We start from the raw sequence: 26,856 nt of genomic DNA, 5'->3' as shown, positions 1-26,856 counted from the left end.
ACTCACACATTCTATGGGTAATTAAATATATATTTGAACTTACGGAAGTATTTCAGTGTCTCTTCTATTTGCTCAGTTGTTAAATCAATATTAGCATCAGGAGAAATGAGTGGAGTATGAAGCCAGTCGTCGTGGTCATAACCATAGATTGTATCAGCTCTTAACTTGTAGTGGGGCAGCTGCTCTTCCAGCAGGCTGATGATTTCAACTTCCGGAAGATCAGTACTGTTGCACACATCTAAGAGGATGGAAAGAAATTGGGTGATGACTTTTAAAATACAAAATAGGGCATTTGTGATTTAAGACAAGCCACATCAGCAAAATTCCATCCACTAAATTCCATCACCCCTGGAAAAAAAATCAATCTAATAAAAGGATAGAAATAAATTGATTATAAATGTTTAATGATGCATTTGACAATTAACTGCATACTTTGTCCCTCATAAATTGGACTTGACACCATACTAATACAGGAACCATTATGACCCTAGTGTTATAAATAACAGGTCTGCCCCTGAAGAAGCCTAGAGTGGAATCAGGGGTAGTTCTGGAGTCCAGAGCTACTACCCTCATACCAAATATATACTATATTAGGTTTAAATTCACAAATGTCAATGTTTGGATTTTTTAGGACTTGAAGACTCAAATTTCAATAATACAAGAAATTAATGAAGCTACTTAAAATAGATCAGACTGCTTTAATGAACAAAGATACACTTCTACATATACTCAATACTCTACCAGAGTAAATATTTGATTAAGGGATGCGCAATGTATTCAGCCACAAATACAAAACACTTGCACAGCAAAGTAGATCATGGTCAGTGTTATGCACATCTAAGATATATGACCTACCTGTTAATATAAAAACTAGCAAACAATTCTTTCAGTGTTTTGCTCCAAAACATATTTACTTACATATGAAATTAACAGGCTTTCTTCCAGGGAACCATGAATATCAGAACTTGCCAAATATTTGACTTTAATATCCATTCTTCAATTAAGAAAACCTGAGCTGAAATTTGCATATTTTAGCTATTTCTAGCATGTATGTTAGGCTCACTAGTAGTTTTGCTTTTACCTGTGTGCTTTCCATTTCTGACTGAAGAAAAGTATTGTTTACAATCGCTCACTCGCTCGCTCACACACACACACACCCTTGTTTTCAGGTAGCATTACAAAAATGAACTACTAACTTGGACTGTCTAGTAAGTATAGCCATCTCCCCTCCCCTCCTTTCCCCCGCAACATTCCTTCATTTCATTTCTACCAAATTCATGGTTTTTATCGCTCCTATCTCAGGACTGCAAGGACAGCAATCCACTTCATCCCTTATGACAAAACAATGCTTCTGGGAATAAGTGATCTCATTCCTAAGTGACTCAAGCAACCTCAAAAGGAGATAATTTACTGGAAACAGCTACAATTTGCCAGCTTGGAAAAAAGGACTGGGGCAATTATTACCCTCCACTGAACATTTTACTGTCTTACTCTAAAAGCTGCAAGTTTAAAAATCATCTCACTGAAGCCAGTTAAAACATAGAACCAAGGCTTGATACAGCTGTATTTTAAAACTATATTTACATACTGCTCATTTGAAACATTTTAAAGTTTTGGCAAAACAGTGAATAAACTCACCATATATACACATTAAGTATCAACATTAAATTTTATTTATTTATTTATTTATTTTTCGATTTATATCCTGCCTTTTTCCTACAAAGGGCTCAAGGCAGCTTACATCGTTCTCCTCCTCCATCTTACTCCCACAACAACAACCCTGTGAGGTAGGTTGGGCTGAGAGTCTGTGACTGGCCCAAAGTCACCCAGTTGGCTCCATGGCTGAGCGGGGACTAGAACCCAGATTGTCTGAGTCCCAGTCCTATGCTCTTAACCACTACACCACATCCACACTGTTAAGGATGTAACATTTAACCCTAGTGCGTCTAAACCTCACAGATGCTCTTACATACAGTAAAAATTGTACACTGCTGTCAAGTAAAAATGCAGTTGATTAGGTGTTATGCCAGAGAATGGTTTGATTTTAACAACAAATGAGTAGTAAATGAAGCTGAGATTAGGTGCAATGGTAACAGAAAAAGATAATGAGAATGAAATGGGTTATTAGTTTACTATAAATTGGGGAGGAAAACTGGAAGTTTCAAAGCTCAGCATGGGGAGGCTGGAGGAGGGACAGAATATAAATTAATTACATGGCACCTAAATGCTGTCTTTTCCTCCAAGGAGTCTAAGTGGCATACATGACACTTCCATTTTCTCCTCACAACAACCCTATGAGGTAGATAATGCTGAGTCAGTGAGTGGTCTAGACTGAGCTAGTGAGCTTCATGGCTGAGTGGAGACTTGAACCCAGGGCTCCTCAGTCCAACACCATTAGCCATTCCACATTGCATCCCATGGGTTGGGTGCTCTTCTGGATGTAGGTTGCTTCCACTCCACACAAACAAATCAGCCCCTCTTCTGGGGAAGACAACGGGGAGGACCGCTGTTGTGGGCATGTGGCGGGGGCCATGCAGCACTTCCTGCCCCTTTCCTGCTCATGCTGGGCTGGGAAGGGCCACCCCACACCTGCCCTCCCTGAACTAAACTGTAACTGTGCAAGGACTGAATGCCCCAATTAAGGAGCCTTCCAACTGCAAGTTGACAGGAAGGGCAATGCAAGCTATTCCACCCTCCAAGGAGAAATAGTATTTGCCTCACTCATTTTCTCCTGAGGCTGTGAATAATCAATTCCACCCTCTGAACCAGAGTGGCTTGATTTGTGAATGTTGTGAGGGAACTATTTATTAAACTGAGGCATCGGTTTGGGCCATCGTATAACTTTCAGTCAGATCTGAACTTCACACTTTCAAATCTAGGAACCACGGCCACAACCAACAGAATACTTTGGATCATGTTTGAAACTGTTGTCATGGTTCCTCCTGAGCACTGTGGGAATTTCAGTGAGAGTGCGAAATATTCTTTGCTAGTGAGCTTTAACCCTCTCCACAGAGCCATAATTCCCAGGTTTCTTGTTTGGGAGTCATGGAAGTCATAAAACAGTCTTGAAAATCAATGTAGGTTTCTATTTTAGGCATGGTAATAATGTATGATAGGAAATAAGAAAAAAGTTATTATAATGTAGAAATTCCAAAAGGTATCACTCAGTTTCCAGTGCTGTAGTTCTGGCACTTCAACACCAAGAGCACAATCCTATCACAGTGGTTCACTTCCAAAAAGCTAGGGATGTTAGCAGCACTCTTCTAGGGTGGGGTGAGCTAACCTGTGACCCTCCAGGGGGTTTGACCTATATTTCCCATCAGCCTCAGGCAATGCTAAGGGATAATAGGAGTTGTAAGCCAAAACATCCAGAAGGATACACATTACCACACACATTCCTGGGAAACATACAATCATAATTGTTTAAATGGTGGATATTTTATTACAGTAGACATAAACAACATTAGGAAAGCCTTGAACCACATTGTAAAATTTTCTGGATTCTCAAGAACTAGTGATTCACTGCTGTACTTTGGTCTTATAACTGCACCCTAGTCTCACACGTATGTCTGTTAGTTTCATAGCTTGTCAGACTTTGACATGCTTACATCTACTAGCTTCTTGCATAACTTAATTTTAGCCCAGTTACTATTACCTTAGTAAGAAAATCAGAGTCGCAGATTTGCTGAATGTAACAAAGACCTTTGCTGGTACTCACTATCACACATGCTCATAATCCCTATAAAGCTCACTGAAGCTTTTACCAGTCAATTTTTGCAACCCTCTGCCAGGTATGAGGTATATACATACAGTACTCTGGTGTCACAAGTCTCAGAGAAGGCTTTGTTGATTGAGACTGTTTTCTGCTGCTAATTTTTCAGCCTCAGAGAGGCCATGTGCAGATAACAGGTAAAGAAAAAAGTAGATTTGTCTTTTAGGAAACAGTATTTTTATTTCAAAAGATTCTTACTATTCAACAATAAAAAATAATAGCCTTAATGTAAGATTAACTAAACAATTAGTAAAAGATTAACTATAGGGATAATGACATACCAATTTTGTTAAATTGCATTTAACTGAGAGCCAGTGTGGTGCAGGGATTAGGAGTGTGGGACTGAGACTCAGGAGTTCTAGGTTCAAGTCCCTATTCAGCCATGGAGGTAACTAGATGACAGATTCTCAGTCCAATCTACCTCACAGGGTTGTTGTGAGGACAAGACTGAGAGGAAGAGGGGAATTATGTAAGCAGCCTAGAGTTCCTTAAAAGGAATAAAGGTGGGATAAATAAACAACATTTAGGATGCAATCCTATGCATGCTTACCTAGGAGTAAGTCCAGCTGATCTCAGTGTGTCTTCCGAGTAGACAATCAAAGGATTGGTCCATTAAACAGTTTTAATAATATTTAGACCACATGAATGTTACTTTAACTCATAGTATTGGTGAAATCACCTCATGTAACTATAAACACCAATTTTTCCATTTCTTTAATAGAAATGTGCCTTTGTTTTTCAAAAGTTGGCACACCATTTATCCTATAAAGAACAAAAATTAAACACCCCATATTTTGACCTTTACCTGTTTCAAACTTCTGTTTTTTGTTTTTGTTTTTAATTGGGCCATGCTCATATTTCTGCCATCTCTTTCCATGTCATTTGAGCTGAAAAGCAATCCTTCACAAATGCTGGAAAGTTTCCTTCTCCTTCCCCAATGCACCCTAACTGTTGACAAGTTTGCTTGCATTTGCTTAGGCAGGGGGTTGCTCCTCTGATATTGTAAATCTGGTGAGAGAAGTGCCATCTCAAATTCAACACAACAAAAGAGAACTTGATATCCTGAAAAAGTTCCTTCATCCATCAGGTATTCTGAGATATGATCTTTCTTTGTCTTTTTTGGCAGGTCAGAAGAAGGCCCCGTACAAAATATACTTAATAGACAGCCCAGTTTGTGCGCTCTGACTCATCCAGGAATCCTCTCAAGTTTCAAAGAAAGTTTCCAAACCTGAATACCTGCTGCAGGTTCTCTCATAGAGGTTGGGAGTAAAAATTTCATTATTGCTGTCAATTTAGGAGAGAATTCTCTTTTCTCCCAGAACTTTCTACATATTAACAACAATGAGGGAGGGAGGGAGCGCCAGCCAGCCATTGCTAAAGATGGTGGGGAAAGGTACTACTATCACCCAATAGCTAGCATCTCAAGATTAAACAACTGCTTCGGGGCTTCAGAACTTAATTTGAAAATAAATGATGGATAGAAATTGTCAGAAATGAAACAATAGAAATAAGCTGTTGGCTCAATATGCATAGAGGAACACCTGTTAATTTCTGATGTTGCGGCTATGAAGTTAGCCGTATGACTCTTGAAGCTGGGACTGTAGCTTGTGCAGGGATTTGAGAAGCTTATTTCTTATTTATTTGGCCTGCTTGCAAGTGAAGCCCTAAGGACAGCATGACAACTGTTAGCTTATCCAGATCCACTCCCTGTTTTGATAACTGGTAAGTCAGCAAATTGTTTAAGAGTATTTATTATTGCTTTCATTCCCTGTTTATCTTAAATCTATTTGTGTGATTTTCTCTAGATATAAATTATCTGTGAGACAAATATTTCCATGCCTCCATACCCCTAATGAGAAAGCATTATCATAAATGTGGAATTATAACTGAATGCTTTTTAAACATTTTCTAACTTGCTCTGCAAAGACTAGAATTAGAGAAAACACATTTCACAACTATTAATAAATAAATATATACACTGTAGAATTTTTAATTTGCCTTATATATTAAGCTCATTCAAAGAGTCTCAAGACAAACACAATTGCAGTCTGGAAGTAAACCCGCCCTTGTACCACTGAATTTCTAGGAAGGAATGGAGAGAAGAGGAACTAGCCACCTTTCAGGAGAGTTTCAACAACTGAAGGATGCTTTAAGCAGACTTCGCACCCTCCAACTGATTATCTAAATTTACTAATAATGCTGTCTTAGGAGTGTGAACCAGCACCATCTTGTGTTCAGAAAACTTATTGCCACAACATGCAAACACAGAAATTGTTTTCTATAATGATGTACGATAGAAAACTATTTTTGTGCTTACACTTAGACAATAGGAGCCATGACATTTTAAAAAACAGTTTTTTGAATAAAATAAAATAAAATAAAATAAAATAAAATAAAATAAAATAAAATAAAATGCTTTTAGGGGAAAATCCATCTAAAGATAGTTGTCTATTTAAGATACATTATAGTCCAAAGGTTATTAATCATGAAATAAGAATTATTTTTATTTATGCAGTATCAAGCTGTATATTCACACCATGTTTAAATTTTTAGGTAAATGAATTCCATTAATCCATTCACAATCCCATGCTCTTCCAGAGGTTGCTGCAAGATTATTGGGCATTTTCTATCTAGAAGATATTATCACAGATGCTCGATTTTACAGTTCTCAAAACTGGTGTCTACAGAGATCACATGCCTCTTCTTCACAGCAAAAATATTATAAAAAAACATAGAGAGTTGGAGAAAAGATCTAAATCCCATTGTTCCTTTGCAAATTTATGTACACAGTATCAACCCCTTGCCTCTTATGTGCTAAGTTTCAAAAATTTCAAGGAATAGAAGAAAATGTTAGGAGTGGAATAGATCTTCACAAGAAGTTTTTTTTGTATATATTATTATTATTATTATTATTATTATTATTATTATTATAACATTTCTATGCCGCCCCTTGCCGAAACCTCGGGGCGGATATATATAGTCTGAGGTCTATAATTTCCTTGGAGGACAAAACCTATCAATGGCAGCAGGCTGTAAAAGAGACCCAGTTTGGGAATATTTTAGTGCAGTGTCTCTAACTATGGATAAGCCAGGCATGAATGCATATTATATTTAAAAAACCAACAACATCCTGATTTAAATCCAGTCATACCTAGTGATTTAAATAAATTTGATTTAAATCAAATCCACCCTGATGGGTCAATTGTAAGCTAAGACCAATTGCTCAAGATATGACTGCAGAAAAAAATGGAGAATGATGGAATCAGCAAGCCAGAAGCAACATAATCACTGCTTAAAGTTCCTCCTGACATGTACTGGCAAAGCAGTGTTGGCCCAAGACATTCTGCTGCCTCAGGAACAGTCTAAGAGAACATCAAAGAACTGGAGCTGTGAACAAAAGCAAAAAGGATAAAGATTAGAATGGGCTGGCAACTTGTAGCCCTCCAAACTTGTAGCCCTCCAAATGGCATACAATTCCCATCATTCCTCACCACTAGCTTGGCTTGCTAGAGCTCATATGAGCCATAGGCCAAATCTATGAGAGAGCCACAAGCTGCTCAGCCATGAAGTAAGAAAGGAAAAATACTAAAAGCAGGGGCAAGGGACAGAAAATAGGAAGAAAAAACAGGAATTAGAAGCAAGAAAAAGAGGTAAACAGGACTAAAGTGTTCAGAAATGAGGAAGCTCCTGTAGAAAAAGCAGACACAGCAAGTAATGGGGGTGGGAGGTAGGAAAAAGTAGCCAGAATCCTGCTAGCAAATGGACTTCCCGCTAATGCCAGAGTCTTACTGATAGCTGCTGTATTTTGAGCAGCCTACAAAAGGTGCAGCAACTAGGTGGGTGTCTAGCTAGGTGGGAACAAAGAGGAATGGGGAGAGAAGCAAGGTATAGAAAGGATTTGGATGACATGCTGCAGCTCATCATGGGCTATTTAAACCCAGTGCAAACCGAATGACCATCGGTTGTACAAGTGGTGGGCTGTCATGTCATACAAATAACCCACTATTGCTGTACCTACAATGTGCTGATCAAACAAATTTTATCTAATGGAGGGCCAACTCTCCATGCCAAGGCCTTCAGGGTTCCTGAGGAGCATAATATATAAAAATAATTATGGTATGCTCTTCTCCTAACACAGTGCCACCAATCTCTGATGGACAAGGGCCAAACAGAAGAATTCGTCACTGTTATGCAGAACACTTCAGTTAATCCAGGAATAGGCAACCTTATACCCTCTGGTTCCTTTGAACTACAGCTCCAACAAACACTAGCCAGCATAGCCAATAGTCAGGGATTATGTGAGCTGCAGTCAAAAATATCTCAAGGCCAACATCTAGAGGGCCTACACTGACCTAACCTGTATCATGGTATTGTGGGCCTCTGAATACCTTAACAATTCTATCTACTTATTTGATCATGCCTCTACTGTCACAATGTACTTCATGACAGGAAACCTATGTGGAAACTGCACAAGCTCCACCTATTTGACCCAATAAATCAGGAGAAGGCAAGCTGACACTCTCCAGATGTTTTGGAATACAATTCACATAATTCCTGGCCTTTGGTGATGGTGGCTGGGGGCTCATAAAAGTTGTAGGAAAACTATCTGGGGTGAACCATCAAAAGCCTACTGTCCTGAACAGGTGAGGAGAAAAATTGCCACCATCTAGGAAAGAACAGCAAATTTGCAAATGAGAAGGACTATGAGCTCAGTGGGTGAGGAGACAAAAGACCACATGTCAAATTAGGCAGGCTCCAGCATTTGAGGCTGCTCATGTATCGCTCATTTAGAAAAATTAAAAATTGATCTAAAAACTCTGCAAATCTTGCATGAAGTATGCTGCTCTATGAGATAAAATTTCTTTACACACACAGATAGAAAATATTTCATGAAGCATAAAATAACCTTAATTTCTAGGCATAAGTGGAGCTCACTGTCCACCAATATATATTTCTTTTTATCTTGCTCAAAGTAAATACAAGTTAAGTCAATAAATGCACACCCAGAAAGGAAAAGAAAAAGTGTTCTTGAACACTGTTCCTTTGCTGCAGGAAAAAGCCTCCTCACATATTCACCCTCTGCTGGAAAACAAATTGCAACGCCAGTAGGACTTAAAGGTCTTTGTTATCCAGCAGTACTTCTGCAACCTACACTGTCCAGACGGATGGCAGTTATGCTGAAAAAGCAAAGACACTATTCATCAAGGAAAATAACGAAATTGTTACAATGAATTCGTTGTTCCATCACTATCCTAACTCCACACTTAAAACTGAACTACAATACAATACAGTAGAAGCTGTAAAAAAAGATTAAAAACTAATCTGGGGAGGTTGCAGGGAAGTTTAATAATGAAATAAAATAACCCTTCACTAAAAGCTGAACTTTCAAGATTAAACAAGGGCCCTGAAGCACCTTAAAGACCAAAGGATTTATTGTAATGAGCTTTCACATACAAAACAGAAACAAAGCAAAATAGGACTTGTGCCACAATAAATATGTTCCTCTTTTAAAGAACTTGCTGTTGTTGTAGTTTCCTCTTTACAAGCTAACACAGTTGCCCCGCCTTGGAATTTAAGGATACCAAGAGAAAATGCACACAGTATTAGACTCTGTTGGGGGGGGGGGAATTACACCTCCCAATTTTACATGTGTATGTGCAAAGACATCAGTCCAAGACTTTCTACAGTCCCATTACAGCTTGAAGAACACTAGATGGTGCTATACTTTCATCTCTACCAACTGCCTGATAAGAAGAGGAACAGAGTTTCCAAATTGAGGTGAAGGACATTGCACAGAAGCAGGCATTTAAGAGACACAGTGGCAGATAACCTTGTCACTTCATTCTCCAGATAAGGCAAACACTGAATTTAGCCCATTTGTTAGTGCTGACTTGTCATATTAAAATTATTAAGCAAATCAATAAATTTCCAGCTGCATTCTCCTTTCTACTGAAAGTTTGATGGAAAATCCATACTCCTCTCACAATGAAAGGAAACCGCTACACAGTAGGGAGTTAGTCATTCACATTCAGTACAGGTCACTTTTGTTTGCTACTTTTAACTTTGCAGAGTACTCACTGCTGTAGTTTTGGTGTTTCCCTAACAGTTCTAAAACCCCTGCAATAATATATACAAGTTCCGTATCTGGGAAGTAAATGAATGGGGAAATTGTGCAAATTAAAGGGCTAGAAAAGAAATGGAGGGAAAATTTGCTTCTCCATTACTGCAGGTGCATATATTTCCCAGTCCCAAATATTTCCAACAGAGTTTTTTAAGGGAAGACATAAAGAAAGCCCTCACACCAGGCAAAATAGGATGGAGAAAATGGGTGCCAACAACTCTGATACTTAAAATTGCTCCCCTAACAAAGCACCACTCAATTCCATTCCACTAACTCCACAGGGTTTTATTCTAAACTGTCAAAAATTGCAGTAAGTAATGCACTAAGCTGCTCTAAATAGAACCCACAGAAAAGGCAGCGGTGTTAATATCTCCCCTTGTTGGAATAGTGGGGGATTCAGGAAAATCTTGAGATGGCGAAAGGCACCAAGAACTGTCCATTCAACACCTAAAATCAAGGGCACTGCATTGCTAAGTGGGTGATACTGCCACTTGAGTGCCATTTGAGCTCTTACTTTTCTGGAGCTTTTCAGTTAGACAGCTAGACACCTGGCCCCTTTGCAGAAATAACCCTATGCAGAGTTTTGCCTTGTCAATCTGTTACCTACGCTTCCCTTTGACAGCTGATACTTACAAAGTCATTAATCAGGCAAGACTACATGTATGACGGGGTAAATAAGCACTTGTGCACTTTTGAAAGACTGACAAAAATAATTTCTAAAAATGGCAATTCAGTTGCACAACTTTCTGGGTCCAATATTCATGCATTCATCCATTTTGAAGGGTGCTGCTTGAGGATTGATAAGGAGGCTGTCGCTAGTGGCAGCAAGGGTGACATCAGGAAGGGGGTTTTCATCCCTTGCTGAATGACTCTACAGCCAGCCTTTATAATCCTGACACTCTCTGGGTTTGGACAACTCATCATGCCTAGGATATGGCATGGGTTGTCAATGCCTAGGACATGGGCGGTCAGAGGGGCTCGTCCCCCCAAAATAAGCCACCCTGCAGAAAAGACACTAGGTTTGGATGACACAACGCACCATAGTCACTTACTCATGCTGGATGTTTATCTCATTTGAACCCAGTCATTATCTTTTATCTAAGTCTCATTTCTTCTTCTTCTTTCATTTATTTCCTCCTCTACACTGTAGCTCATTCCAACAAGAAAGTGATAAGGATATAAGAACAGCTGTGCTGGATCAGATCAAAGTCCTATCTAGCTTAGCATCTCGTTTCACAGCACATCCAACCAGATGCCTGTGGAAGGGCTCAAAGCAAGACACAATAGCCCCCTGTTACTGTCATTCACCAGCAACTGATACTCAGATCCATGGAAATTGGTACATTTTATTTAACTGGACTGTGTGTATAGATTTGATGAATGAAGATCTATGCCTGTTCAATCTGGTGAATATCATCATTTCAATCAGCTGTTTCTTCAGAGAAGACCACTGAACCTTAATTCTGCACACTGCTGACATGAAAACCTGTAATAAATTAAGTGTGCATGGTTCAAAGTCTTCCTAACTGAAACAAACTAGTTTTTATACTTCCAGAGAGATTCCTGTTGTGAATTTAAAAAGCATTTTTAAATTTAACCGATTTAAACAAGCCCCCTTCTCAAAGCAACTTTAAGTGGCAAAACAAACTGAAATTACAGGCAAAATTCTATACGCTTATCTATTTCATGATGCCTATATCATCATCATCACCACCACCACTGTATTACATTTAAATCATATCTTTTTTCCTCTTGTGAGGGACTGAAGGTGACTTACTTTTTATCTGCACAACAACAACCCTATTAGTTAGGTTGGGCTGAGCACCTGTGGCTGGCCCAAAGTAGTCCAGTGAGCTTCATGGCTGAGTGGGACTAGAATGCAGATCTCCCAGCAGTTTTAATAAGCAGTTTAAAGAGGCAATATACAGTATCTAGACATGCTGAAATTAGTAGGCTATTGCTAAATACTACTTTGAAACACTTTTTTCAAAGGTTGGCCTAATGAATTATCAGAGAAGGCAGCAGTGGTGATTTCTTAGCTGTCATTTTACATATTTTTTTCAAGACACGGATTTAAATCTTCTGAGCACACTAAGAGCTCACTACTGCTAAACTCAGATAAGAAGAATACTTTAGTAGGTACGAACAGACCGAAGATTTTGAATGCCAGCTACATCATGACAAAAATAACATAGGTGTCCTAAACCTGGAGAGTGATATGTATTATTATATATTAATGTTTGTTGTTGCATTTTTTAAAATGCATTTTAAAAGTTTGTGATTTTAGTGTTTTTATGGATACTGCTTAGGAATTTTTCTCACTATTTAGCAGTAGAGAAATACAAAGTGTTTCATAGCAGCAGCAACACGTACAGTGACCATACTGTACCTCAGAATCTCTTCTAGCATCCATTATGGGTCTTTGTGTTATTTGTCTTACCCAAATAAGGGTAAGACAGTTATGGGCCTTTGTGTTATTTGTCTTATCCAATGATTATTCAACTAGTCATTGACTAATTATGCCTCTGTACCTCACCAAAACAGGGTGCCAAAGGCAGCGGGAATAAGAAGTGTCACAAACGGGAGGCTTCTTGGGTCCAGAAAACCTTCTGAAACTTCAGCAGAGACTAGTCTAAGAGGGAGTGCCAATAAAGAAACAGGAAAAGTGATGCACGTGTGCTGAACAGGATGGCAACAATCCGTTTCATGCCTGATAAAATCTGAAGTGGTAGAGTCCAACAGCGAGTTACTTCATGTGGAGCTGCTGATTGTGCAGAACAGCCTTTGACGAGTGTCAAAGGTGAAGAGCAGTAAAATGACACATTAATTTCAAGCGTCCAAGGAGTGAATCCAAAAACTAAAGGGGTGAGGACAAGGAGAGGTGTATTGAGTAGATACTTCAAGAAATGGCTAAACAGAGAATAATAGTAAAGAGTGTAAGCCAGCAATAAAGATAATTAGTTGACTGGGAGGGCAAACACAATAGCTAATGTATGAGAAAGGATTTTTGCAGCAGGGGCATAAAGTTGACTCTTGTAGATTTAAAAAAGGAGCATTATGGATATACCAGTTACCTGGACACAGGAAAAGTTCAAAAAGAACTCTAAGAAAACAGCAAACCAAAGGAGATTATCAGATTTCAGCTATTTAACAGAAACTTTGTACAGAATATCACAAGTTTGCCAATGCAGCCTTCCTTGTTCCATTTCTTCCATTCTGCAACACCACTTTCAGTAAGAAAATAGTGCTGCATACCAAAACCTCCATTCATTGATTCACTATGGGATGACATGAAAGAAGAATGTGTATCAAAGAACGTATGCTAAGAAAGAGCACCATCTTCAGCTTATTAAAGGATGAAAGAAGGAAAAGATTTGCACTTCCTTCTACAGAACATTATCAAGAGATCATTTGTGATGAGCTGAGCTACTCTGGTATGCAAACAGACAGAGTTAAATTCTTCCTAACCTCAGGGGAATACTTAAAAAGAGGAGTCACAAGAACAATTTTGCTGCAACATGCCCAGAGCGGAAGTAATTTTGTAAGAAAAGCAACTCAATTCCTTCATGTTTGTGTGAAGCCTTCTGCTTACCTGAGATTCTTTTTAAAGCCATAACAGCTATGCTTTTATAAGTACTACTTTTTTTTAGAATGTACATTGCTTTTCATCTTTACACATTTACAACCCACACAGAAAGTTTAATGTCAAGATTTTTTGGGAATGGACCAGGGACACTTTTAATGGTCTAACCAACATGGGTGAGAAACACATGGCCCTCTAGATGTTGATGGAAGTTGTAACCCAACAACACCTGAAGGGCCACACATTCCCCATTCCTGCTTTAAAGGGACAAATACGGCACTAGCTACAGCCATGACTGCACTTTAGGCTACGTATCACAACTGCAGAAAAACAGCTCTTCTCTGAAGCTCAATGTTGCCTACTTAAAGAATACAGAAAGTTCTTTTGCCTTTTAGACCTCTGAGAATGTTCTGGGACATAAATAACAAATCAGTTTCCCCAACCCAACAATGGAACTAGGATAGCCTAATCTGCAGCCCTTCCTATCTTCCTGTTTGCAGCAGAAAGACTAAGAACGCATGCACAGAAAGCCCTGGAAGAATGGCATTTGAGAAGTGTGAAACAGCATCCAAAGCCAAAGAGAGAGCAGAGATGAACAGGCTGGTGTGCTGCTGCTAAGACAGTAGAGGAAGACAGTCTCTGCCTGATTCTCACACATCTTTACAGTCTGCATGCCATCTTGTCACAGTGGTATATAATCAGAAGCAGAGCCTGTAGCCAGCTCAAGGTACAGGGCAGGCTCATACAACTGGGAAAGCCATAGCTTATTTTTCCCCTCTTCCATGCTGGTTGTATGATGCCAAACTATCATAATTTCCCTCACTGGGCATGATCTGCCATGTCATCTGAACCTGGAAAGGGTGGGAGAATGGTTTCTAAATCACCCTGCAGCCCTAGAACAAACCTTGGATACAAGGGTGGTCTGTAAACCAACCTGTCCTTGACCCTTGCTGGGTTCAGGTCTTGCTGGGTTCATATTCAATGCCACACAGCCAGCATATGCAGGATACGAGAATAAGCTATAGAATGTTTTACCCACATCAGTTATCCAAACCTGCTCACATACTCTCACCCCGTGGTAGACATGACATACCTCAGAAGGCAAAACTTCCTGCCCTAAAATGGGTCAGCTTCTGCTAAGATGACAACTTCTTGATTACTTGAGCTGCAGATTCCATGTGCTATATTGAGATTATGCTAAACCTTCTCACAGGATCCAATGTCACAAAGAAACCAAAAGATGTACCCATACTGTGCACTGTTAAAGGTACACTTGGAAACAAAAAGTGAAACGGAACTATTTCTCTAAGACTAGTATTTGGCTAGTTAAAAGAACTAACCATTCCTTTAATACATCCTGATTTTGATGCGTAGATATTCTGGTAAGCAAAAATAATTTTGTACACATCTTACACAAGGGTATGCTAACTAATCAGCACTATGTGCTAACAATTGTTCTCAAAGGTGACTGTTTCCTGCTATGGTGGATGTTTACATCATTTTCCTATTCTCTGAATTAAGTCCTCTAAATTAAGTTCACCAAGTTTTATTTATAGCAGCCCTTACCATCCTGGTGCGTTCCAGATATTTTAGACAGCAACACCCGTAATACCTGATCATTGACCATTCTGGCTGGGGGCGGGGGGGTCTAAGAGTTGTAGTCGAAAACATCGGGGGGCGGGGGGGGGGCGGCACCAGGTTGCCTATCCCTGATCTGGAGTCTCTGTGCCTGTCTGTTCTTCCTTAAGGGGAGAATCTGATACAAGATGGTAAGCCAGTAAACCTTCTTATGAAATAGATTATGAATGATTATGTATAGTTCTATACATAAATGCAGCAGAGCCAACTGTTAACTTCCCAAGGGGAAAAGGACAAAAAGAGATAGAATGGTCAATGTTGTTTCCTACCAGTAATAGTGCCGGCATCTCTGTACTCCCTGTAGTCTGACACCTCATTTTCCACGGCTTCACTTACATAGTGCTCTTCATGAATGCCTGTGTTACAGGCTAGGACTGCATGGTCGGAAGTCTCGGGAGAGGGTGCAGTGGCAGCCAAAGTGCAGTCGTTCAAGGCTGTGGCGGCCAGCTTGGCAGGTTTCACAGGGAAGTGCCAACTGCCATCAGGGGAGCCAGTGCAGGAGACTGGGTCTGCCAGAGGTAGAAAATGCAGCCTTCTTTCTATGCTGCTGCAGGCTTCCTTGAAAGATCTGGAATACATGCACCAAAAACAAAAAAGAAAAAATAAACACCGTTTAATTCAGGCAATCCCAACAGAGTTGATCCAAACAGATTTGTTAAGCAGTTTGTTCTTTTCCAGCAATTCCAGGCTATGTTTTCCAAATGGCCCAGGCAATGCTCAGACACACCATATGATGGTTAGTATTTTATTCTTTGATGTATTTTAGCTGGGTAAAGACTAGGAAATGTAAATTAAGTGCAAAGCATGGAAATGGATAGTGCAACCAAACCCATCATTATTTCAAAACATATCCATTAACTTCCTAGGACATACTATGGAGCTCTATAGCCTGATCTACTTTGTCATATTACCTGACAACCTTATCAGGTAATATGAAATCCTGAGTGATCAGAAAGTCTGTAATCTAATTGACTCACATACAGGATACTTAAATGTGTTACTGTTGGCTTGCTACTTCACAAAATGTTGAATACCATTACACTAATGACCATCCTGAAGACATACTAGTTTTCTAAGAAATAAAACAAGCAATTTAGGAGCTGGATGAGTTGAGAAGAAGCTTGTTTTGCGCAGTAAGGGCAATATTCAAAGAGTCAGTCTTCACTGAACTCTCCTAATCATTTTGTAAATAGGCTTCTACTGTCAGCAACAACTTATATGCTCCAAGTTCTGTCTTTGCTATGTCATATCCTTAAACTTAATTCATCTCATGGCATGCCTGAATGACTCCAGTCTGGGGCACCTGGAGTACGATTTCAATCTTTTTGATCAAAACTACAGTCTGGACAGGTCTCAGCCCACAGGGATCCCGGATGGACTCTATACTGATGCAGTGAGCAAGCTCCTCACTATGAGAAACTATTATAGAGGATAAGGCAGGCACATACACTTTATCCTGGGGCCCTGCCTGTTCTTCCACATGCTTCACAGCCTAGAGCCAGGAGTAAATGGATCTAATGTTGTCCAAGCCCAGGTGGTATGGTTGTTGGGGGGGAAGGGGAGGCAACTCTCATGGCTTATTTGAGGGTTATTTCCCCTCGCAAGAATCCATGCCACTCATGCTTGGAAGTCATGACAAGCTGTGCCCAGATGAGTAAATAGGCAAATGGGGCCTGGCAACAGGTGCACTTCAATAAAGAACAATCTGCAAAACTCTTGATAGCTATTCTAATACGGCTTACAAACTACAGTTGCACACTAAGTCATCTGGGGGTGGTTTCATTTCCCACCAGAAGACCCAGCAGAATATCCATGTATGAAATCATTCATATTCCATGATGGGAAAAAGAACAGCACAAGCACCATCTGCATATGTTTAAAAGGTCTGCAGCATTCATTCCTGTAACTCCAGAAATAACTATTACTGTAATAGGAGGACAGGCACCAGGGCTGACAGATCTTTGATTTGGAATCACAACATCTATCAACCAGAGTCAGATGCTCAATGAGCTCATGTACACTTAGAATTAAGGACGAACCATTAATGAGTCTATAACAGACCAAGAATTTGCTTTCATTACCAGAACTAAACTCACAGTCCTTTTGGCATGTAAAAAATCATGTCTGGTTTCCCCCAAGCTTTCCCCTATCAAACTGTCTAATTTAGGGGAAAGGGGTATTTTAGGTGCTGCTATTATTAAACTGTTGGGAGTTGAGACCAACTTGCTCACCTATAAGAAGTTACCCCAAGATCTACTAGCAGACCCTGATTTACCTTCTGCCCACTCCTGGTTTAGACAACCAGGTGTGTTAACAAAAAGTCTACCTAAATTATCCTCTTACCATCTCTTGCTCAAGCCTTTCCATACAAACTCTCTCTGTCTCTGTCTCTCTCTCAAAATGTCTGTGGGATCAGTTATGGCAGAGTAAAAAGAGAAATAGTGGTGGACTACAATGGAACCTTTTCTGTCCCTAACTCTGGATAATCCTTGCCAGAAGCAACAGCAAAAGCTTAAAAGCTAATGCAATTGTAACATGATCCATTCCTTAAACACAGTTAATTTCTCTGATCAGAGAAGTCAGAGGAGCCAAGTGAATGAAGTCAGTCGAACTGAGAGAAAAGCCCAGGAATCCACATTCTAAGGCTAAGAGAAGGGAATGTGCAATCAGACGGTGCAATTCCAAGCCCTCCACTCTCAAAGCATACATTCAATCATGTTTGGTTAAATATACTCTGAAGCTTTTAATATAGGAATTGTGGATAACCTTGTACACAACTATGAATCACATTTAAGGCTCAGGTGGCAAGATGTGGGGAGACTTGATACTCAGGTGGGGATAAAGTACTTTACCTGTCCCTTCTCTTTTGACCATGCGTAGTGGGTGAGGGGAAATTCCACCAGCGAAGGGACAGAAAGTTTGCATCTATTTATACATAATGTCCTAGAACAGTGACAATAATTTGTTCCAGATCACCTCTGCATAACAAGCATGGTTCCTTAAATGGGGATGTGCATGTTAATAAAGTTCATTCTGGGAAACAAAACAGGCAAAAACAAGATTAAACTAAAAATTAATACTAGACACAACTGCATTTCCAGAGAATGAAGCAAGATTGTACAGCTAAATGTTGTGCATACACAAGAACTCAACAGTAAGTGCTTTTATTAGACAATTAGTAAGGTAAACCACAGTATATAAACAAGCATGGTGGTAATGGGGAAGTGGGGGAGTAAAACTGCCTCACATCACTAATGATGCCATTCATGCCATCCAAGGTATTATTTCCTTTCTACATTGTCCAATGACTAAAGTCCCCTCACTTTGAGAAGTGGAGCATGATTACAATGAACAAATGAATTGCTCTTGGCACATCAATGTTTCTTTTCTTTTGTAAAAAAGAAAAAAAAGAAACTATACAAGTTAGGAAGCTAGTATTCTCTTTCAAGGAGATAATCACAGCAGCATTCTGAGTAACACCTATTAATAAAGAATAGTATTTGAGAGGCTTTGTTCATTCTTGGCCCCTTTCACAAGGAGGTTGGATTTATTTTACTTGGGCCTGAATTTGACATACAATTACTAGAAGAAATTAGAGATAGTGGCCTCCCTCACACACATTACAATCTGCTCAGATGGATCCACCTAATTCTGAGGAGGAGGTAGAGGAATGAGTGGGGACACAGACATTTGACAGCCTCAAGGTTACCTAGTGAAGTTTCTTTGGCAGAGCATGAGAAACAGCCCACCTTGGAAAGGGAGAACTTTTTAGGACTAGGGAGGGAATGCAGGGAGAACTTCTTGACCCAAGTCAGGAGATGACACTAAAGTAAGCAGAAGTGTCCTACATTGCCATTGTCTAGCCTGCAAACAGCAGGAACCACCCTAAGGATGAAGTCTGAAGTTTTATTGAAAGGGAGGGAAAGAGGGGACGTTTCAATCTGGACTTGACTACATATAGTGCCTGATCATGCCTAATCTTGGAAACTAAGCAGCGTTGGGCCTGGCTGAAAACTGGATGTGTGAGTTAAATGTTGTGAACTGCCCCGAGAGCTTCAGCTATGGGCAGTATAGAAATGTAATAACAACAACAACAACAACATGGGCAGGTAATTCTCCCATACCTCAAGAAGAAGGCTATTCTGATTTCTACTGTTCTGTACCTCCTAAGTTTTAATAAAAGAACAAGACTTCTGAAGTTTCATTAGAGTCTTCTGGAGAGAGAAAGGGGGAAGTGACCTGCTCAAAACAGAAATCATGGTGTTAGCAAACCTCTGCTGCCTTTTCCAGTTGCACAAATGCTGTTGGACCACTTTACTAGCCTAGGATCTTTAAGCTGTTGCACAATCAAACTTTAGTAGTATCCCCTGCCAACTGTGCATAGCTTGAATTTGGATTCCAGTAGTGAAATACAATTTGCACTAGCAGAATGGATAACTGGATGCAGCCTGATATGATGACTTCAAAAGTGAAATATGAACACTTATTTGAAGCACTCCAATACAGCAAATCAGTCATCCAAAATATGCATCCATTTTGCTACCTTTGACGCACATATTAGTTAGGAAAAGCATGATCCTATTTTAGATTTAGAGCCTTCCTGAAGAGTTCAAAGAATATTTCTGCAATATTCCTAATGATTATTACTCAAACCAGGATAGGAAACCTGATATCCTTCAGGCATTTTGGACTGTAACTCACATAAGCACCAGTATGATTATGGGAGTTGTACTCCAAAATATTTGCAGTGTACCTAGTTGCCCACCCCTGCTTTAAACCAACAACTTTTTAAAAACAAGGCTCATTGAGCAGAGGACTATTACACAATGTGCAATGAACACTGACACAAGAGACTGCAATCAGTCTTGACCCTTATTTCCCCCACATTAGAAATCAATTCCATGCTGGCAAACTCTCTGTCTCTCTAGTTTAAGCTTCCAATTGATTCTGTGATTCCCCCTCTAGTGAATAAATGACTCCAATTACAAGTTCATTTGAGGTACAGAGTGCAGAACAATGGTTGTCTGTAATTTTTTTGTTAGAATTGATAAAGAATTGGGTAAGATTTTGCTATTAAAAACTTCAAGCCAGTTCAAAATTGTATTCAAAGCGTTTTCCTAATTGGTGCCTCTACTTTTCACCTTACCCCATGTCTGGAGAAGCTGCGTGCAAGTGTCGAATCTACTTAAAACTAACCTGGTGCCCTCCAAACTACATTCCCCACCACTTCCAAGCCATGACCTATGACCATGGCTCCACATCTGTCCTCTTATTATTACTGTTAGTACTGTTAACCTGAACAATCTTCACTTCAAATGCCACAAAGCTCAGGTATTGACACAAATGCACTGAAAAGCAAGAACTGCCTGCTAGATGAGTTTGTTGGATTCAAACTGCAGCCAAAGATAATAAACAGGAGACTACTAACCCTCATGCAAGAAGGCAGAAATGGTGACCTTGCTCAACATTGCTTCAAATGCTAGCTCAACTGCCAAAACATTGAGTCATGCTCCACAAAAGGTTAGTAACAGGCCTAGTGACTGCCAGCAACTTGGTAGGTATGTGGCTGCTTGACGTGGGGTTGGCGGAAACAAAGACAGACGGCAGCACAGGATCATGCATGAGCACACCAGCATCACTCCTTTCACTCAAGACAAAACTTTTCACAGGATCTTCACTGTGCCCATAGAACAGGTAGTGAAGTTCCTCCATGGCTTATATGAAGGATAGTTTGTGCCCACTCATTGTAGCTCCTTGCAGAAAATGTGCGGTGAGACTATAAATAGCACCTCTGTGCACAAGGCTCATGTTATATTAAGCAGGCCCCTGTCAGCTACTTCCCTCTTTCATTGCATCAAATTTATTCCCTATTTCAAAATCCTGGCCACCTCCAAGAAATATGTAAAACCTGAAGCCGTTAAACAGTTTCCAACAACAAACCATGAATTTCCTTCCTGGGTTGTTTATGAGTAACGAAGTTTGTTAGTGTATCAGCATTCATCACAACAATTCAGAAGTCAACAAACCATACCATAGGTTAGCAGTATGTGCAAACTAGTCCAATATATACCATTTGTTCAAAGTTCACATATTCTACAACAGAAAAGGTGCAAAATATGCGAAGGGGGGGATTAGAGCGAGGAAGCAAGCGAGCAAGAGGTGCCCCAAAACACTGAGTTCTGTGAGCCAAATGTATGAATTTTGCTTTAGAGACATTTGTAGTCAGTGAATGTGGCATGCAGCTTTAGATAGTGATTAGCTAAATTCCAATATGAAAAATGCCTGATATTAGCATGTCACTATGTATTATACTCATGTTATTTTACTGGGACTAACCATTTCCATGGGACTAATAAAATATTTCCATTTCAACCATAATTCTTGAATTGCAACAAACCATAGTTTGTATGGAGGATCTGGCTTTTAGAAGTGTGTTATGCCATAACTAATGAACTGTAGTTGTTATGGGTTATTCTTACATATATAAAAAGCTACTGAAATGGCCAAGATATCCTGGGCACAGGTGTGCATTAGGCTTTTAAGACATAAAGGCTATTGTGAATGTGTCACTAAACTCTTTAATGATGAATGCTTTCAGAATACCAAAACCATAATGGAAAGGCAGCCTTATATTAATGGACTCCTGCAAAGGTCAAGTGATCAGATTTAGAGATGGTGTCTTTCAGACCAAGTGTCTGGCTTGATACATAATTTAAAGCACCAGCTGTCAAATCTTGGCTTGCCTGATCCATTCCAGCTTTGCTTTGCCTGTGTTACCACACAAGCTCTCCTGTTCTCCCTGTAAAGATTCACATAGTAAGGGAAGGGTCATTCCATTGAAAAACTTGGAAAAAATTTTTTGGAGGCAGTTAGAAATTGCAGAATGACAATTAAATCATTCAACTGTGTCAAAGATAAAAGCAAAAATCACTGCTCTCCTATTGTATGGGATATGAATTGCCCATCTGTTTGGAGATATATACTAGTCCGGCTCAGATGTTCAGACTACAAGTTCACACAGGCCACCCAACATCACTGCAGCTTTCTTCCTCTTCACCTGCCCTGAGAATTCCTAACTAAACACTATCCCTACACAGTACTGCACTCCAGCTCAAACCTGTCATATGTTATCTTCTACCAGCTATATTAGAATATAATGAGAAATATGCTAATCATGGAGCTAAATCCCCAGTGTAAAAATCAAAAGCTTATGACTACTGAGACTAAAAGGCTGTAACTTACAACCATGTAGACTAGCAACTGATATATTGAACTGCCTGGTAGCCCAGAGGCAACCGGGGGGCGGGGGGGAGTGTTCCAATCATGGGTAAGAGTCTCTGCCCTAGATTAAGCGGAGCCATGCTTCAGTGATCCTAGAACTATAAATCTTTCTAGTGCACTGTACAGTGCCAAAATTATGCACATGTGAGTACAGTAAAAAAAGTAATCCTACTTAATGACCTTGATACAGGACACTACTATGTTGTTCCAGTTCACCTCCTACTATTTCTTTTTAAATGGTACGAGTGACAGATTTCAGAATAGTAATTGGGCTTTTTCAAACTCTATTTCCATGCTTATAACGAAATCTTTCAAAAGTATAGCTTAGCAAAACAACAATAATCAGAACCTGAAATGTGAAGCATCCAATTACACAGCATACCCAGTAACACAGGGGGGAAAAGACCAACTAAGCTGCCCAAGTAGCCTCTATTGTCCCAGATAGACTATTTTAAGGTAAGATACCAATTCCAAATCTGCCTTCAAGAGATGCAGGATTTGGAGGAACACTGCGCAAACGACTGTCATTTTTATTTTATTTTTTGTTTCTTGTTGAGGTTTTCAATGGGGAGAGAACCCAGGCTTCTGCAACCACAAGAGGTTTGCCTATTGGCTTTTTTATTAGCAACAGCATCTGTGTTCCATTAGGGCTGACAGGGAAGAGGAGAAGAAGCAAGCATCATTTGGATATCCTAGGGCAGGCAGAGACTACGTCCACACTAGTAAGGAGGGCTAATTTTCCTGTCCTGCCTAGGGTGGTCACAAGCAACTAATTTCCATAATTACCCTCACCAGATGCAGATTGTTGTCACATCCAAACTCAGCAAGACTGAGTGGCAGTAACTGTGTCACAAGCCCTGCCATCCACTTTCACTGGATTTGGATGCCAAGACAACCCATGATTGGTTAGCATAATTAGGAAAACTGGGTAGCTTGCAACTGGCATGCACTGAGCTTATTTTCTTTTCCCAATCATGTGAACCTGCCCAGAGACTTTGTGAGCTGTCAGTATGCCTTTGGATAATTAGAGGGAAGAAAAGCATAATTAACTGGGAGCCATTAATGAAAGAAGGAGAGTTGAATTTGGAGCAGGATCTGTTTGGAGATTTGTGGTTATATTAACTGGAGAGGGACATTTTGGTTATTTATGTTCTGGTGCAAATTGAAGAATCCAAACTTTGTCTTTTATTTTACTAATGTATATCCTTTTGTGGGGTGAATAAAGTGTTCACCCTTAATATGAATCATTCAGGTGACCAAAAATAAATCAACCATTTCAGCACTGAACTAGGGCCTTCTTGTTCCTCAGGCTTTAGATTGCTGAAAACAAAACAAAACAAAAAACTGACAGTGACTCTAAAACTCCTTACTTGATAGCTCAAGTAATCTGTTTTCATCACATATAATCACTGTCACTTGGGCTAATCCACAGCTTCCTAACTAGGCCAAGGTGTTGCTAGTGTAAATTGTGAAAACTTGATAACTGCCAGCTAGGTTTTTTGAACTTTTGCTCTGCAGGTCTTGAGTCTACTCTCCCACCTGCATCTCAGATATAATCTTTCAATAACCTGTTCACTTAGCTTGCTCTCCATGGCCCTCCCACTGTGATAGAGCATCACCTGAGTCTTTCTGCAATCATCCACAACTTAACTTAGTACAATGACACTGAAGATTTGCAATGTGTATCCTCACTTGCTTTTCAATGGGTTGGGAACTATTTTGATCTTTCTAAATAGCCTAAATAACTACAAAGTTGTTCGGAAATATGTTCATTTTCCTTTACAAACAAAATCCATCTCCTTTGTTCCAACTGCACTGGCTGTCTACAGTTCCATCTCTGCCAGAACTGTGTCCCTTGGTGACTCTAGGGAAGAAGCGGACTCCAACCCAGCTAAGGCTAAAAATAACCCCTTTGCTATAAAGGCATGAGCATTCTCAGCAGAAAACAGTCTTGCTAACTTACTCACGACCCAGCATATCTAGCTGAATACAGTGCACAGGGAAGTAGGGTAATTCCAGAGGGAATGTACAAAGTAGTCTAACTGAATGCTATATCACAGAATACAGAAAATATTTGAGTTAGAAGTTTAAAAGGAATGATTACAAACACAGACAGTTCTAACTACAAGCAACTGGGCTTTTGTTAAGCTTTCAAAGAGCATAAGTATTTGAAAACAGAAGCAACATAGAAATGACCAGGCAAGAAAATAAAGGATTTCAGAAAAACTCATTATAGATTCCTAGACTACACCATTGTCTGGTACTCTGTACAGATTGTCAGACATCTTTAGCTACTTCACCACTTAGTAGGCTTTCATGAAATACACTTTTTAATTTATAATATTTCACCAGTAGCGATAGAATCATAGAAAAGTAGAGTTGGAAGGGGCCAATTAGGTTATTGGGTCAAATCCCAACTGACTACAAGACTCTACTTGGTCATGCACTTAGTCTACTTAGTTGTATTTGGCACATTCAAAGCACCCCAGAAGCTACCTCCTTGCACACAGAAAACTGTAAACAAAATCTTTGTGGATGCATTCAAACCTGCCAGCTCTTCAATGACATGATCTATGTCTAGACAAAGCTCGCTCACTGAATTTTGTTTATCATACAAACTGATTCAGACTGACTGTACATTTAAAAAAATCCTGTAGTTACAGTTCTAACATCCAGTATAGCAGATGAAGAACGTGTGGCCCTCCAGAAGTTGACGGCCTCTAACTCCCATCAACTATGACCTACAAAGCAAAAGTTTTAAAAATATATGAAATGCTTCAATAGAACACAAAAATGCATAACAATGCAACAGAATACACCATGCAGTCTAGCAAACAAACATCTTACTTTTGATGTATGGAAAACAAAGGCCTGCCCCTTACTTTTCCTTCACTACCTACTGAGAATCAGTGTAATGCCCCCCTACACATTCTTCCAACTCAGGCTTAGAGAGTTGTTCTGTCTTTCCTCTAGATCTCTCCATTTCATTTACCAACCAATTTTGTAAGTAATAAAGGCTAGGGTTTTTTCTCCACCGACAAAATTGTGTAGCCATGACCATCTCAACTACAATTTGCATGTCTGCTTTTAATGACAGATTCCACTGTAGCTTGGAACCAAGCCTAACCAGTTAAAACACAGAAGACATACCGTTTCCTATTAGTTGCACAGGGAGAAAAGAGCAGCTCCTGCCATCAGAGGTAAGGAGGCAACGGGAGGAGTGTCTAAACGGGACTGATTTCCTTACTATAGTCAGACACTGGAAGGCAGGGCAGGTGTCAAACTGCCAAGAGGATCAAGGAGAGCAAAGTGGAGAGATTTTGAATTTGCAAGGTATCTTCAGTCACAGACTGACAGACACAACAGTGTTCAGGGATTTTTTTATTTTTTGGGAGAGATCACTTAAGAGGGAAGACAGGGCAACTGAATACTACAAGTTGTTGAAAAAATTAATATGCTTGAAGTGCAAACCAGGAAACATTTTTACGTAGAAATCTGATGTATCATCTCCAAATCAACAAATAAGGAACAAATATTGCCAGCACACATGGAGGCTGATGGTGAAATAAATATTTCAGAAAGTATGACAAGAGACGGGAACAATCCATTTTTCTCATGTGTCTATGATGCCAACATTCCCTTCAGACTGATCTGGAATTCACTGGTTCTATAAACTATAAATATTGCTCTCATTCACTACCAATAATAAGGTTTAGCAGATGCTTATGCTGCTGCTGCATGACCAATTCAAATGGTGTCACTGAAAAAATATAGCATTCACAAGGAAAACCTTGTTCTAATTTTTTAAGGTTTTGATTTATTGAGAAGTTTAAAAAATGACATTTTGCTTTATGACATTTACACCATAATATTCACCAGACATATTTTTACATACACTTTTTATTTATGTACAAACTTCAATCCCACACTTCTAGTGCCTATGTCAGCCTTCTACTACTTGGGCTGCAATTCCCATCAAACTCAACCAGCACAGCCAATAATTCCAAAAACACTGGATCTTGTAGTCCAAAGCATCTGGAGGGCACAAGCTGGCAGAAGGTTGACTTAAGTGCCATTCAGGAAAGCTTAAAAAAATTTAAAATCACAGTAACATAGAAAACAATAAATTCACTAAAAGTACAATGGAAGCCATGTCCACAGGTAAAACATATCCTTTGAATAGTGCAGGGGCTACCTGTGCCTCACGGGACAAGCTTTTCCACAATGTTCTGAGCCTCACAGACTTACAGCCTTCATCCTATGGATAAACGTAGCAATAAAAGCTGCTCTGAAATGGCAGGTGAAATTTAAATGGATGTTTCATTCCCACCCACAAGTCCATTTTAAATCCATGACAGAAAATTTGTTAATCTTCAAATGGATTAACCTAGAAATGCAATGGAAAATGTTACTATATCATCTGCTACTGGAGGATCAGAACTAATTTAAAATCCAAAAGGA

The 26,856-nt window shown here is 39.6% G+C and overlaps 1 protein-coding gene across 8 annotated transcripts in view; it reads right to left on the bottom strand.

Annotated features, from left to right (window-relative positions):
* Positions 1-26,856, bottom strand: part of TRAK1 (trafficking kinesin protein 1) — a 248,056-nt gene that overhangs the window by 195,180 nt on the left and 26,020 nt on the right. For 6 of the 8 annotated variants that reach the window (XR_006413448.1, XR_006413447.1, XM_044456422.1 and 3 more), the window contains exons 1-2: positions 15,384-15,682; positions 44-238 (exon numbers count right to left, since the gene is read on the bottom strand). The gene's annotated coding sequence lies outside the window, so the exon portion shown is untranslated. Of the gene's footprint in view, positions 1-43; positions 239-15,383; positions 15,683-26,856 lie in introns of those variants that run through there. The other 2 variants (XM_044456429.1, XM_044456438.1) reach the window with 1 other exon arrangement.

The sequence above is a fragment of the Varanus komodoensis genome, unplaced genomic scaffold, assembly GCF_004798865.1.
Source record: "Varanus komodoensis strain SLA01 unplaced genomic scaffold, ASM479886v1 scaffold10, whole genome shotgun sequence".
Classification (NCBI taxonomy): Eukaryota; Metazoa; Chordata; class Lepidosauria; order Squamata; family Varanidae; genus Varanus; species Varanus komodoensis.
The sequence above is the reverse complement of the archived record's forward strand: the minus strand, read 5'-3'. Positions and strand labels throughout refer to the sequence as shown.